Genomic DNA, 13829 nt, shown 5'->3' on the forward strand with positions numbered 1-13829 from the left:
ATCCCCCATTACTATTCATGTTGCCCTGTTCTATTTAGAAAATCCTGCAACTAATTTCTAAATCCTTCCTCTTTATCACATGCTTGCTGTGAGGCATACCTTTAATTATGAATAATTCCCTATCTTTACACTACAGTCTTAATGCCAGGAGTCTATCTCAGATGACATCATTCACTGTCTTCTGAAAAATCACATAACACAATTCCCACTCCATTTCTAGTCTGTCTGCTCCCAAGTAGTAGATTCTGGATCCCAAGCCAATTGGCTGCACTGTTCCACTATTTTGGATCCTGGATAAAGAAGATGCCCAGCCATCCTTACCATCATGTCATCATGTCATCCATTTCCAAGCTGTATCCCACCAATGAACCTGTATATTGAATGTAGCAATCAATAATTTATGTTTGACAGGTTGATTGGTTTTATACCCAGTTTTACATCCAAATTACAATCAACAGAGTGATCCTAGTAACTCAAAGTACACAATAGACACTGGCTGCTGGCCTTCTTATGGCAGACACAAACTGGCCAACAGGGGCACATAGACCCCTCTTATTGGTCCCTAACATAGGTTGAAGTAGACCAGGTCCACAACCTGATTTATTACCAGCAAATACCCATGCCCATTTTTGGTGAGATTAGTCAGTGTGACCAGATCATGTAGAGCCATTGAGTAGCTAGCCTTGATGTAGCATGGAGTCTGAGATCTTATCCCATATGGAAGATAATGTGCACCACAGCTGATACCTAAAGTGGTTGGTTTATGCAACCCTTTTCCCATGGGCGAGTTTGAGAGGAAAGTATCCAGCATGTTTTTGGGAGGTGGAAAAAACCTCACAAAGTCACAGAGAACATGCAAACTCTACATAAGCAATGGCCAGTGGTCAGAATCAGACTTTTCACCTAGTGCATGAAAAGCACGAAAGGAAAACACTGTAACCATTATACTAACTGTGTCTCTGCCTTCAAACATTCCTTTAATATTGCATCAACCATTAACACTACCAGAAAAGGTAGGCCACACAAAGCTACTAAGTCTAGCTTACAGATGAAAATCTGAAATCTGATCAGCACATATAGCAAGTCATAAAAAACATCCAAAAATGTGACTTTTCTACCCATCAAACTCATACCTAACTGATGCAACAAGGAGAGCCATTGCCCAGTCCTCGCTCCTTCCCACACTCCCACATGCATCAGGCATATTTACAAAATTGTAGAAACCAAACCACCAGTGACCAGAGTAGAGAAAACACCACAAGGAACAAACAACCCCACTCTGTGCTGTTGCCTCAAAAAAATCCACAGGCATGAAATGATCCAAAATATTGGTAAAAACACAGGTTTATTACTCCAGCCAGTCAAAGCAGTCAAATAGCTTAAAAAACATACAGAATAAATAGAACGCAACTGTAGTGTATCCAACACAGTGAAGCGCTTTCGTCCTGTTCTAGGATTTCTTCAGAACTGTGTTTGCTAAAACCCACTCCCTCTTTTATACTGACAATTAACTAATTAAAATTTGAATCATGTTAACCCTATAGAATCTGTTAAAAAATATGTAGTAAATTGTAATGTTTCTGTGAATAGCAGCAGTGTTGTTTACTAAACTAGGTTTTTTTCTATTACAAAATAGTAGCCCTATGTTTCAATTCGGTTTTTTAGATACATTGTCATTGATACCTGGGGTTACTGTGGCATTAAGTCTCAATTGTCACCTAATTTCTGCCCTCTCCAAGTTGTTTTTCCAATTACCCCCTCTTGGATTACTACCAGTAACCTCCAGAATACCAAATAAGAAAGAGTGATTGGGATTGTTTTTAATGTGCCTGTATATAGCAATATTTTCATCATGTTTTCTCACAGCATACAAATGCTCATAGATCCTACTTCTAAAAGTCCTTTCGGTTTTACCTATGTAGAAATGTTGACATTCCTGACAAATAGCTATATATACCAGTCCTTTTGTAATACAGGACCCTATTGCTAATTTTATCTCCCTATCCCTTACTTCCAATCATACTGAGGTTCCCACTAAGATGTACTTGCAATATTGACAAGTTCCACATCTAGTTGTTCCTCTCACATTGTTCTTAACATTAATTGGATGTTCCAATAAAAATTTTAAATTGTAGTTAGTTTTAAAAACAAATGTTGGTTCTTTTCCTACTATATCTAATATTTCCTCATTCCCTTTAAACAACACTCAATTTTTCTTGACAATGTCCCTAATCTTATTACTTGTTTCTCCATAACTCACCACCATGGATTGGGTATAATCTTTCCTTGTGTTAGTTTCATTCTCCTTCACTAAATAGGATCCCAGCAGGGGTTTATACCTACTTCCCCACTTGCTAATAACTTGCTCACAAATGGGTAGTACAAATTCTAACGAGTAACCTCTTTCAGAGAAGAATTTTACTAGTGTGCCCATTTCTCTCTTTACTATATCAATGTTAGAACACATTCTTGCTACCCCGACCATTTGACCCTTTACTATGTTTCTTTTTGTATATAGCAGGTGGCTACCTTTAAATTCTAAGTAATCATTTGAAAAAGTGGGTTTTCTGTAAATTTGAGATTCAAATTTCTTGTTTTCATAATTCTTGTTAAGTAAAACATCCAGATAATTGATACTGTCATTATTAGAAGTACCGGTGAATTTAAAATATTTGCTTAAATTATTTATATATTCCATAAATTCTTCATGTTTATCTCCCACCTGCTATAAAATAAAAATATCGTCCAGGTAACGCAAGTAGTGAATCCAAAACATAGAAAAAGGGGTGTTAAAAATGTATAACTTTTCCCACTCATACATTACAAGATTCGCAAACAATGGTGTGCAACTAGTACCCATGGCTATACCATCGACCTGACGATAATATTCTCCTTCAAAAGTGAAATAATTATTTTTTATGATGATTTCCATTAGTGTCATAATAAAGTTCACCATAGTATTACTTAATGATGTTTTTTCCACTAATACTTCATAAAAAAGCTCTAAACCAGTTTCATGAGGTATCGAGGTGAACAAGTCAACCATGTCCACAGTAGAGAAACTCAAACTCACTGAAAATACATCCTGTTTGATTCTGCCCAAAAAGTCCCAAGAGTCCCTTAACACATGTTCTATAGGGACCAAGGACTCTCTTACTATTCTGTCCACAAAACCCCTAAAGAGTAGGTAGAAATGTTCAGACAAGTTATAATCAACCTGTATGGGGGATCCCTGATGTCCTTGTGGACTTTTGGTATCCCAAAAACAACCAGAATAGTAGGGTTTTTACAAAATTGCAAACCACATAGCAAATAAAGTTAAGGGCATGCTACAACAAAGTAAAAATATTTGCTGCAAAACACTCTGTAAAGATATGTGAAGGCTGCCAGCCTAGCTAGATATAATTTTGTAGATAATTCTATGTCATTATAAATATGAATATAATCCACAGGCTTCTCCTCTTAAATGTAAGAAATCTGTGTTAAATGTTGAACTTCAAAAAATGTAACCACAGTGCACTCTGCTGGAAGAAAGCTGATAAGTCAAGCATTGCATGACTGATCTCAAAGCTCGGAGACATAATGTCTGGAATGAGGAATTCCTTCTATTGTTTTGAGACCAGAGTTAATTGTTAGATTTGACATATATAATAGATTCATAGGTTCATAGGTAGGTACTAGGCTATTGGTCCTAGGGCCTATATAAGCCTAGCCAAACAGTACCCTGAATTTTGCCACCCAAGAAAATTATTTTCCTGTGCCCCTGTCAAGCAGAGCCACAGAAGTGATCCCCAGGGTGAATTTCCTATCTCCCATCCAATCATCAAGATTTTTCTTGAAGAGTGCTAATGAGGAGCTGTGTTTGATATAGATAGGTAGTTTGTTCCAGAGTATGAGAAGTCTCTGAAACAGGAATCTATCCCTCCAGCATGTTCTGTTTATTGTGGTGACAAGGTTTAGGTCCCTAGAGCATGTAGCTTGGAGTGATTGGGATTTCTTTATGTGGAGTATGTCCAACAGCTCTGGGTTTAACATAGCTTTGTATGTTAGGCAGAGATCGCCTCTAAGTAGGCAATATGTGACAGAGTAAAGCTGGAGTTTTTTGAGATGGTCTGCATAGGGCATCTGTTTGAGGCCGGTAATCCTCTTTGTGAGGTATTTCTGTAGCCTTTCCAGTTGTTGTAGATGTCTTGTGAGGTACATACTAAAAGAGGCATTGTACTCTATAATGGGTCTAATGATTGATGAGTAGAGGGGAACAATGTCCTCTTTTTTTATCCTGGATGAGAAACCTTTTGTGATGAGGTGTGCCATGTAGAAGAATTTCTTGACTACTGTGGCAATGTGATTATCAAAGGGGAGAATACTGTCCACCTGTGTCCCAAGGTCACTTATCACACTTTCAGTGTTAAGTAGGCTACCACCCATGTGGTAGTTCATGGGTACAGAGTTTTTACCAAAAGGGATGACAATGCACTTTTTGGCATTGAGCTTCAGGCCATGGCTTTGACACCAGGCATCTGTCTCAGTGAGGCCCTTTTGTAGGATGTCCACATTATTAGGAGATTTGATTATGGCTCCTAGTTTGCCGTCATCTGCGAACTTTGCTACCAAAGACCTTCTGTGTTAGCCTGTACTTCAGAGAAGTAGATACCAAACAGGAGAGGACATAGGACTGAACCCTGTGGTACTCCACTTGTCACTGGTCTGAAGTCAGATTTAGAGTCTCCTACTTTCACAGTGTGGGTTCGGTCAGTGAGCCAGTTGGCAACCCATCTTGTGACATAGGGATTTATACCTAGTTTAGTGAGTTTGTCTATAATTCCAGAGTGGGGGATGGTGTCAAAAACCTTGGCGAGATCTAGATAGGCTGTGTGTACCACCTTACCCTCATCTACAGCTTTGGTGACCACTTCAAAGAAGTCTATCAGGTTTAGAAGACATGATCTGCCTTTTACAAACCCGAAATGGGTAGTGTCCAGAGTTTGGAGATTAGCAATGTCTTTGTTTATAAGTTCCATGACGATACGCATAGCCTTGCAGACCAGGCTTGTCAGGCTAATGGGGCAGTAGTTCCCAGGGTCCGTGGTGGCTCCCCCTTTGTGAAGTGGGATAACTGTTGCTGTGCGCCAGTCAGTGGGCACAAAGCCTGAGATGAGGCTATGACTGAACATGGTACTTAGGTGGGGTGCCAATTCATTCTATAGTTCATGTAGAATGCAGCCTGGGATGTTGTCAGGTCCCATGGATGCTGTGTTCTTGGCTTTGGAGAGTGTGTTTTTTACCTGTGCAGCCGTAATTACAGGTACTTTGCATTCTTCTGGTATAGAGATGGGCCCTTTACGGGATGAGAGAGGGATAAAGTTAGCACTGAACCTATCTGCCAGGATGTTGGCAATATCAGTTGGTTCTGTATATTTAGTGCCATTGTGCTGTAACTCAGAGCAGATCTGAGTGTTACCATTGAGATTCTTGACATTGCTATAGAATGCTTTGTGGTTGTCTTTAGAATTAGTTGCAATTTTGTTTTTGTAACTAGCTTTGGGGGATTTTATGAGGGATCTCAGCTTCTTACTGAGGCTGACCACGGAGTTTCTCCAATCATGGGATTTTACTCTTTTTTGCAACAGTTTCTTTCTTCTGTTGTAGAATTTGTTTATAACAGGGGACCGCCAGATTGGCTTCCTTTTTTTGGAGGTTAGCATCTTGGTTCTGTTAGGGATTGCACAATCCATGCACTCATGTAATTGCTTATAAAGTGCAATTGTATAGGATTCAGCAGTCGTATCTCTATTGTCCTTCAGCATGGGGTCGTGAAATTTGCCACTTCTGTCTTAAGAAGCGTGAAGTTGGCTTTGGAGAAATTTTTTACAGTTGTTTCCCTAATGGAGGGTGGGGCTGGAATGTGGATGTCTAGGGTGATTTGCTTGTGGTCGGAACTGACCAATGAGGAATTGACCTCTGGTGTGGAACACCGGTTGCCCATGTTGGTAATGACCAGGTCTAGGATATTGCTGCCCCTGTTGGGGGTGTGGATAAGTTGATCCAAGGCATTGGAATTTATGAATTCCAGAAAACGTTGATCACAAAAGTTGGCACATGAGTAGTTTTCCCAGTTAATGGTGGGGTAGTTGAAATCACCCATTATTAATGTCTTTTATTGCTCTGGTTTCCTGGTCAGGTGCAAGATTAAAAAAATATTAAAACTCTGATTTTCTGTTACCCTGGGCCAGAGAAGAATGATGTAATCTAAAATGAGTCAGCAGTGATGTATTACCAATTTAAGAGATCTCAGAGAGAAAGAGAGAGGATTTTGGATTTTGTCTAAAGAACATCACTCACGAATACTCTGCCTTTGCTCTATATGTAATTTTCTTTAGAACTGTGATTGTTCTTAGAGTTAGACAGGAATTTACTCATATTTAGTCTAGCTGTTTTCTATATTTATGTCAGACTATACATCCAGTATTATTTTAAGTATTTTCCTGTGATTTCTGAACTCTTGACTAGCAGTGTGTTAAATTGGGAAGATTTGTCTTGTGTTTTCACTATTTATTATAAATATTTTAAACCTTTCAACTGCGGCTGTTTTCTATAGAGAAAATTTAAGCTCTAGAGTACGTTCCATTTATATAGTGATGCTGTACAAAGCCACTCCAAATAAGCCTTACTGTTCATCACACTTACTAATTGGATAATAATATTTTACAATAATAACTGGATACCCTTTGGTAAGGGCCTTTTTAGTAGCTGATAAGAGTAGTTGGTGGCTGTGATTTTGACCTTATAGCCTGTTAGGAGGGACCAGCCTTCCCCAGGAGTGTCTGTGTGTTTGCATATAAACCAAATCTCAAAGTGTGTGTGTGTGTGTGTGTGTGTGTGTGTGTGTGTGTGTGTGTGTGTGTGTGTGTGTGTCAGCTACTTGGGCAGGGACATGAAGCACTGGTTGGACAGAGACATACTGGAGGTTTTGGCTTGACTAGTCAGCTGAGATCTGCACCCTATAGCTGTGCCAGTGGGGAGTCTTACTGGAGATCTGGAGAGAAAGGGAGAAACTAGCCTGAGACTGATTGTAATCTCTGTGTGCTCTTAAGGGAAATTGTACTTTACTGTGTGTATATTTGTTATCCTTCCCAATGTGAATGCCCCTCACTGGTGTTAGTGGTGAGGATTGAGGCTCCTTGATTACTGGGCCAGTGCACAGGTGTCACACACTCATACAGGACTCACTACTTTCTTGTCTTAAAACAACTACAGTTGTAATAACCACCATGACAACTACTATGCATCCAGCTAGTCACAGCCAGTAATTTTATCTACAACGCCAGTAATTGTCCCTCCCTAAAAAACATTATTCTTCAACAGTATTCCCCATGCAGAGAGTTATGTTCCACTGAAAATCTTCTGGCTACCACAAAGTAAAAATAACGCTGCAGGAGATGCTCTTTATTCCAGGTATGTCACCAAACTTTGGAATAAGTTGGCACTTCCACTAAAACAAATAGACAAATTATTAGGCTACAAACCCAGGTTAAAAAACACATGAGTAACTCCTCATTGTGCTCACATACCTCAGAAGAACAATGGTAAACCTTCAAGACACTGCATTGTCTATAAGACACCTGGCATATAGACACCTTAAGCACAAAGCACAAGTCACTTGCATAGCTGTACTATCTCACCTATATTTTTTTACAAATTTCTCTTTTTTCCTTCAGTTTCCCTAAATTCCCACTTTCCTTCTCATCTCTCCCTGATTTTCCACTATTTCCTTGATTTCCCCTATTCTACCTATACTTCTTCCATTTTTAACATAAAGTTACACTGTATGTTATTTCTATTTTTAATGTAGTGTTTTATTAGCAGCCTATTTATTCGATCATTGTATGATGTCATTATTTTTATTGTAGTTTCTCTTAGAACTCCATGTATTAGAACATTACCTAATTTATTTTTATTGTCATTGGAGCTTTTTTCCCAGACCTCCACTGAAAAGAGACATTTCTTGCCTAATCAGACAATCCTGGGCAACAAAAATAAATGAATAAGTAAATATGTTACCAGGGCATACTACATTTGGACTGATTTACGATTCATAGCAGCGATCACAAGTTAACGGATGTTCTCCATGAGATGTGCACTGCATTTTAATAGCTTAGTCAATTTCTATTGAATTAACTGTTGTAGCTACTCAGTGAGAAGGCCATATATATTTGTTGTACAATACAGCTTACAATAAATGACAGCTTGCACCAAAAAACATAAAGATGACAGCCCCCATGACTGCTGTATGCACAGCACAACTGATAGGTTTAAAACTCCTCCTTTGTTTCTTCCTATGAGGGATTTACCAACAACAGCCCTTCTTTAAAATTTCTTTACAGTTCTTCAGGCATTTGCTGCTGTCACTGATAGTGTGTCAGCTATTGGTCTAAGTCCTCTCTCTTCTAGTAGGTCAGAATAAACAGAGTATTATAACTTTTTGTATCTTGGAACAACTGCAGCACAAAAGAAAGTTATACAGGAGATGAAGGAAAATGAATAAATGAGAGACAGAAGAAAAAATATATCAAATCAGTACAAGGATAATACCATGGATAAGATCTTGGCAGTCCAAAGAATAATAACCAAGGACACTGTGGTGACAAGACAGCAATCCCAGACTAATAACATCCAAGAAGAGCCAGAATACAACAACAAATGCATTGACCAAACCTGTATTGTCTACATGCATGTAAAAGATTCAGGTCATTGTACAGGAAGTAGAACACCTGGAAAACCAATATTTTTCTATGAAGAAGAAATTTGAGTGAAAAAAATAGGATTTTCAGAATCCCTGAGACTATTGCAGACAATGTTGTAAAGGCTCATTCACAAGAAAACATGGTCATATGCCTGTGACTTCCATGAAAAATGTATCGTCAGACTAATAGAAATTAAGGAGTGAATGAAATTCCCTTTCAAGACATATTATGTCAGCACCACTCATTCACAACTAAAGAAAGGATACCAAACATGGCAAATAATTAACAAATCTTTACTGTAGACCATACTTATCAACTGTCCAAATTTTTGCCTTGCATTTTTGGTCTTTTCCTTATAAAATTTATATTTTGGGGGATTTTTGCAACAAATCAATAAGGATTAAATTCATTAAGAAATAACAGAAGTTTGAGTGCCAGATTTCATCTTTTAAATTCGTGGTAATGAGACATTTTATTCTAGCAACTTTCTAAGTTTATAGGAGCAATATTTAAAATTTGTCCCTATTTTGGGGGCTCTGCCCTCCCTTTATTTTTTGCTTTGTCCAGATTTTTTTGTGCTAAGATGTTAAGAGCTATGCTGTAGGCAAAGATTACTCTCCTCTCTGAACTACTCTGCACAACTCTTCAGAATGGAAACGGCTTTTGCTCCATGCTGTACAGAGTGAAAGAAAAAGGAATTTAAAATGGGATGATGTTTCCAGTAACAATGTCATTCAGGCATGGCAGTAAAAGTGAAAACTAGCCAGTCAATGTTGTCTTCTGAGAAGGTAATTCTCAATAAAACAGTGAACCAGAGTCAGCATCACAACATGGAGCATACCAGCTAGAATGAAAGATAAGCAATGAATGTTGACCCTCCAAGAATGACCAAGAGGAACAGTGTAAGAGATGCAACAACAACAAAAAAAAAAACATGAAGAAGGAACAGCAATTCAAAAACAGCAAGTGGATTCAATGCACACTAACCAAATGAATAGAATGGCATAGAAGGAGTGAGACTCAAAATGCTACCTAGGAGGTAAAGCCAAAGCAAATAAAGGAAAAGATAGCATGACATGCTGAACACCATGAATGACTAAGAGAAAAATACACAAGCTCCGACAAAAACGAGCAGGATATAGGTGAGATATGCAGTAGTTTCTCATCTGATAAAAAAAAGAAAAATTATTTTGAATTATCATGTAAGTAGAGTGGAGGACATGCAAAAGAGAGAAGATAATATGAACTGAGTTAAATAGATTCTTTGCCATCAGGTAAAAATATAGGTCTGAAACAGAACCAAAGGCTGTATACTGAGGCAGTAGAGGGTAATGTGGCAATCTTGGCTGTAGTGCAGCCAGGAATAGGATAGAACAAAGGATAAAAAGGGAAAAGATAGAATGTCAAGAGATAAAGGAGTAAGGGGAAGAATCTGACTAGGAAAAGGATGTTATAAAATTAAGAAGAAATTTAGGAAGCATGGTTGAAAGAACAATGGAGAAATGATGTGGAAGTTAGTGGCATTTAAGAAAATTAGTTATCTTTAGATCCTTCATTAACAATCAACAGAAAATTTCAAAATGCTTTATTAAGCAATAACTACACTCAGTAATGGTAAAACATGATGTGATTATATAAGGTAGTGCCATTTTTGCCAGGGAGAGTAGGGCAGTGCATGTGTAACATATGCCAGCATAGCTAGCTGGAGTTTTGTAAAGAATGTTATGTCATTTGACTGTCACTGATTTGTGTGTTAACAAAGTTGTTTGTGTTAAAAATCCATTAACAGTTGATTCTGCTGGAGAGAAAAGATATATGCATTTATATATAACTGATTAAATGTATATGTTTTAATAGAGAATTCTGGAAGGGAAGAGGTTAATTTCAGTCCAGCTAAAAAATAGGTTGAAAATTAAATGGGTCAGTTTAGACCATAAAAAATTATCTTAGAGGTCTGATTGCAGCCAGTGACATAAAATGTCTGGGAAAACCAAGATTAGGAATCTTACTGTATTGTCCTTAGGGGTGAACCAATTACTACCCTGTATAGGTGGAAGTTTTTGAAATGGTTTTATACATTTCAGATGTTGCAACAGATCTTAGCAAAGCTCTGGGTATGTATTGTACCAGAGTCAGGTGATCAGATGTGATTCTATAACCAGCACTGAAATGATTCTTTAGATATTAGTGAGAGATATGATAGAAGTCTTGCAGCAGCATTTTGTCATCCACAACCTGAGAAGAAATATCTCTCACAGATATCTCACAAACCTTGCTTCTCATCTTGCCCTGCTGTAGTAAGCAACTCAGCACTCATGATCTTGCCTTGTTTAGTAAGTAACTTAACTAGGAAACAATAATTCTTTAGTCAGTCAGGAAAATATAGTCAGATTAGTTAAGTTTTGTTTTTCTGCATCTGTGTGAATCTATCCAACTGTGTTATTTTTTACATCTTCTGTGATTGATACTCTGATGTTTATTGTAAATAGATTTTCAGTATTTTCATGTGTTCTATTTATTATTTATTATTAAATATTTATATACATTTCATTGTAGCTGGTCTTTTAGAGAATACTTTAAACATCTTAAGAGTACTTATGCTTATTTTAGAAAACACTGTAGCCACTCCTGAAAGCTTTGCTGCATTGGTCAAACTCTACCATTTGTATTAGCATTAATTTTACTCAGTATAATTGGGTACCCTTGTAAGAGCCTTAGAGTAGCTGACTGGTGGCAGCGTATTTACCATATAGTCTGGGCAGAGACGGCACAACTGGTAAATCTGTGTTAGTCTTTCCCAGGCGTGTGTGTGTGTGTGTGTGTGTGTGTGTGTGTGTGTGTGTGTGTGTGTGTGTGAAAATCAAATATACAAGTATGTGTGTCAGCTACTTGGAATAGGGACACAGACCTCCAAACTGGTCAGTCTGGAGTCTTGTTTGCGGCCTGGAGAGAGATAGAGAGTCCAGCCCCAGTTCTGGAGTGTGCTCTCTGTGTGCTGTTAAGGGAAATTGTGTTTGGTGCACAGAACTGCATCTGAAAATGCTGTGTTTATCCATTTTTGTTCCTACAGGCCATCCCTCACTGTTGCCAGTGGTGAGGAGTGAGGCTCCTTGAATACTGGCCCAGAGTAGGCACCATCACATATTGGTGGCAGCTGAGTGGGATATTAATTGAACTTCAGTAGTCTGTGGGCTGTGTCACTGAAGGTGTGTGTACTCTCAGCAGCCACAAGGTAAACATACAGAGTTTCATTTTTACAATGGTTATATTTATTTTTGTTAGTTTATTTTAGTCATGGAAAGCAGGCAAAGATGTCAGCAGATGATTATGGCAAGCTGACAAAGAACCCGTTGGCCAAGATATGCAAAGCCAAAGGACGTGTGCATGCCAATCTGACTAAGGAGGAAATTATTTCAGCCTTAATCTTAGCTGCAGCAAGGATCAGCTACCAGGAAGACAACCACTCTGATGATGGGGATTTGGAGCCTTCAGAAACAGGACAGTTCACCTTTTCCTCATGGGACTCAAAATCCTGTCTGGAGTTAAAGAGACTTGAAATGGAGATCAAACATTTGCAATTAGAATCAGCAGAGAAACTGTGGTATTTGTTGGTCGAAGAGAATGAGAGACTGTAGTTTTGGAAGCTGAAGAAAAGGAGAAACAGTGCCAGCATGAGAGGGAGATGTTGACTCTTCATCAGAATCATAGAAGTAATGGGGAAGGGAATAACCAAACCCCAAAAGCAATAAAGGTCAGTAAATTGCTTCCACAGTTTACAGAGGGTGATAATTTTGATAGTTTTGTTCATATATTTGAAAGAGTAAGTAAACAGTATAATGTTCACCAATGGCTCTATGTACGGTTCCTGACCCCCTTACTCCCTGGTAAAGCTGTAACTGCTGTTTCTAAATTGTCTGATACTGATTGTTTAAACTATGATAAAGTTAAACAATGTTTACTGGAATGTTTTAAGTTCACACCTGAAGCTTACAGAAAAAACGTTACGTGATCATAGACACAAGGCAAATGAAAGTGTATGTGAATATTTTGCTGAGTTAAGCACTTATTTTCATAGGTGGGTGAGCGAGTATCAGCTCACCACTTTTGAAAGGCTGGCAAACCTTTTAGTGAAGCACAAGCCCTTAGCACTTTGCCTGAGGACATGAGAATTTCTTTGGCAGAACGGGAGTGTAACTCTGCAGATGAGCTGGGAAGAAAAAGGGATCTCTACTTTTCAAGCAGGGCACCACTGCACAAGAAATGGATACCCAGTGCTGCACATGGATATAAGGGAATCCATGGTGGGCAGTCTAAACCACCCCAACAGAGTCCACTAGTAACAGGGGAAATCAGTAGTTCAGGTACATGGCCAGGGTCAAGGGTTAGATGTTTTACATGTAACCAGAGGGGCCATCTAGTATACAAATGTTCACTGAAGCAAGGTGGGGAACAAAAAGTGAGGGAGCCATCAAGTGGGAATAACAGCACGCCAGTGGTAAGTTATCTGGATACAACAGGAGTACCAAAATATCACCAGTGTTTGTATCCTATGTTAGTGGATGGAAGACAGGCCACTGCTAAGAAAGACATAGCATCAGGCATAACTATTGTGAAGCCTGCAGTCATTAAAGAGGAGCAGTACTTTCTTGGGCAGTCCACTCCCAGTCAGAGCATTAGAAGGGAACCATTCCAAATACCTTTGGCCAGGGTTCACTTTGACTGGCAGGGTGGAAAAGAAAGCAAGCAAATAAGTGTGTCTGAGGATATCCCTGCAGATGTTTTGATAGGGAATGATTTTAATAATGCAGTACCTTGTGTGCATACAGTTACATGCAGTCAAGCATGGAAACAGGCATGTGCGTCTGGTAGCCTGGGGGAAACCCAGACAGACCCCACACCTGAAGTGGTGGCTGGTGATGTGGCTATTTCAGGGAGGGAGCTACCCTGTAGCAGTAAGCCTAAAAGGGAGCCCCAGCTGCTGGTAGGTACTGATGTTCCTGTGGCTAGGATACCTGCAAGGATAGAGGTGAGTGGAGGTACCCAGGCTGACAGTGAGGCACCGCTGTCAGAAAATACCAGGCTTCC

This window comes from Protopterus annectens, chromosome 5.part1 (assembly GCF_019279795.1).
Source record: "Protopterus annectens isolate FY-2018-M chromosome 5.part1, PAN1.0, whole genome shotgun sequence".
Taxonomy (NCBI): Eukaryota; Metazoa; Chordata; order Ceratodontiformes; family Protopteridae; genus Protopterus; species Protopterus annectens.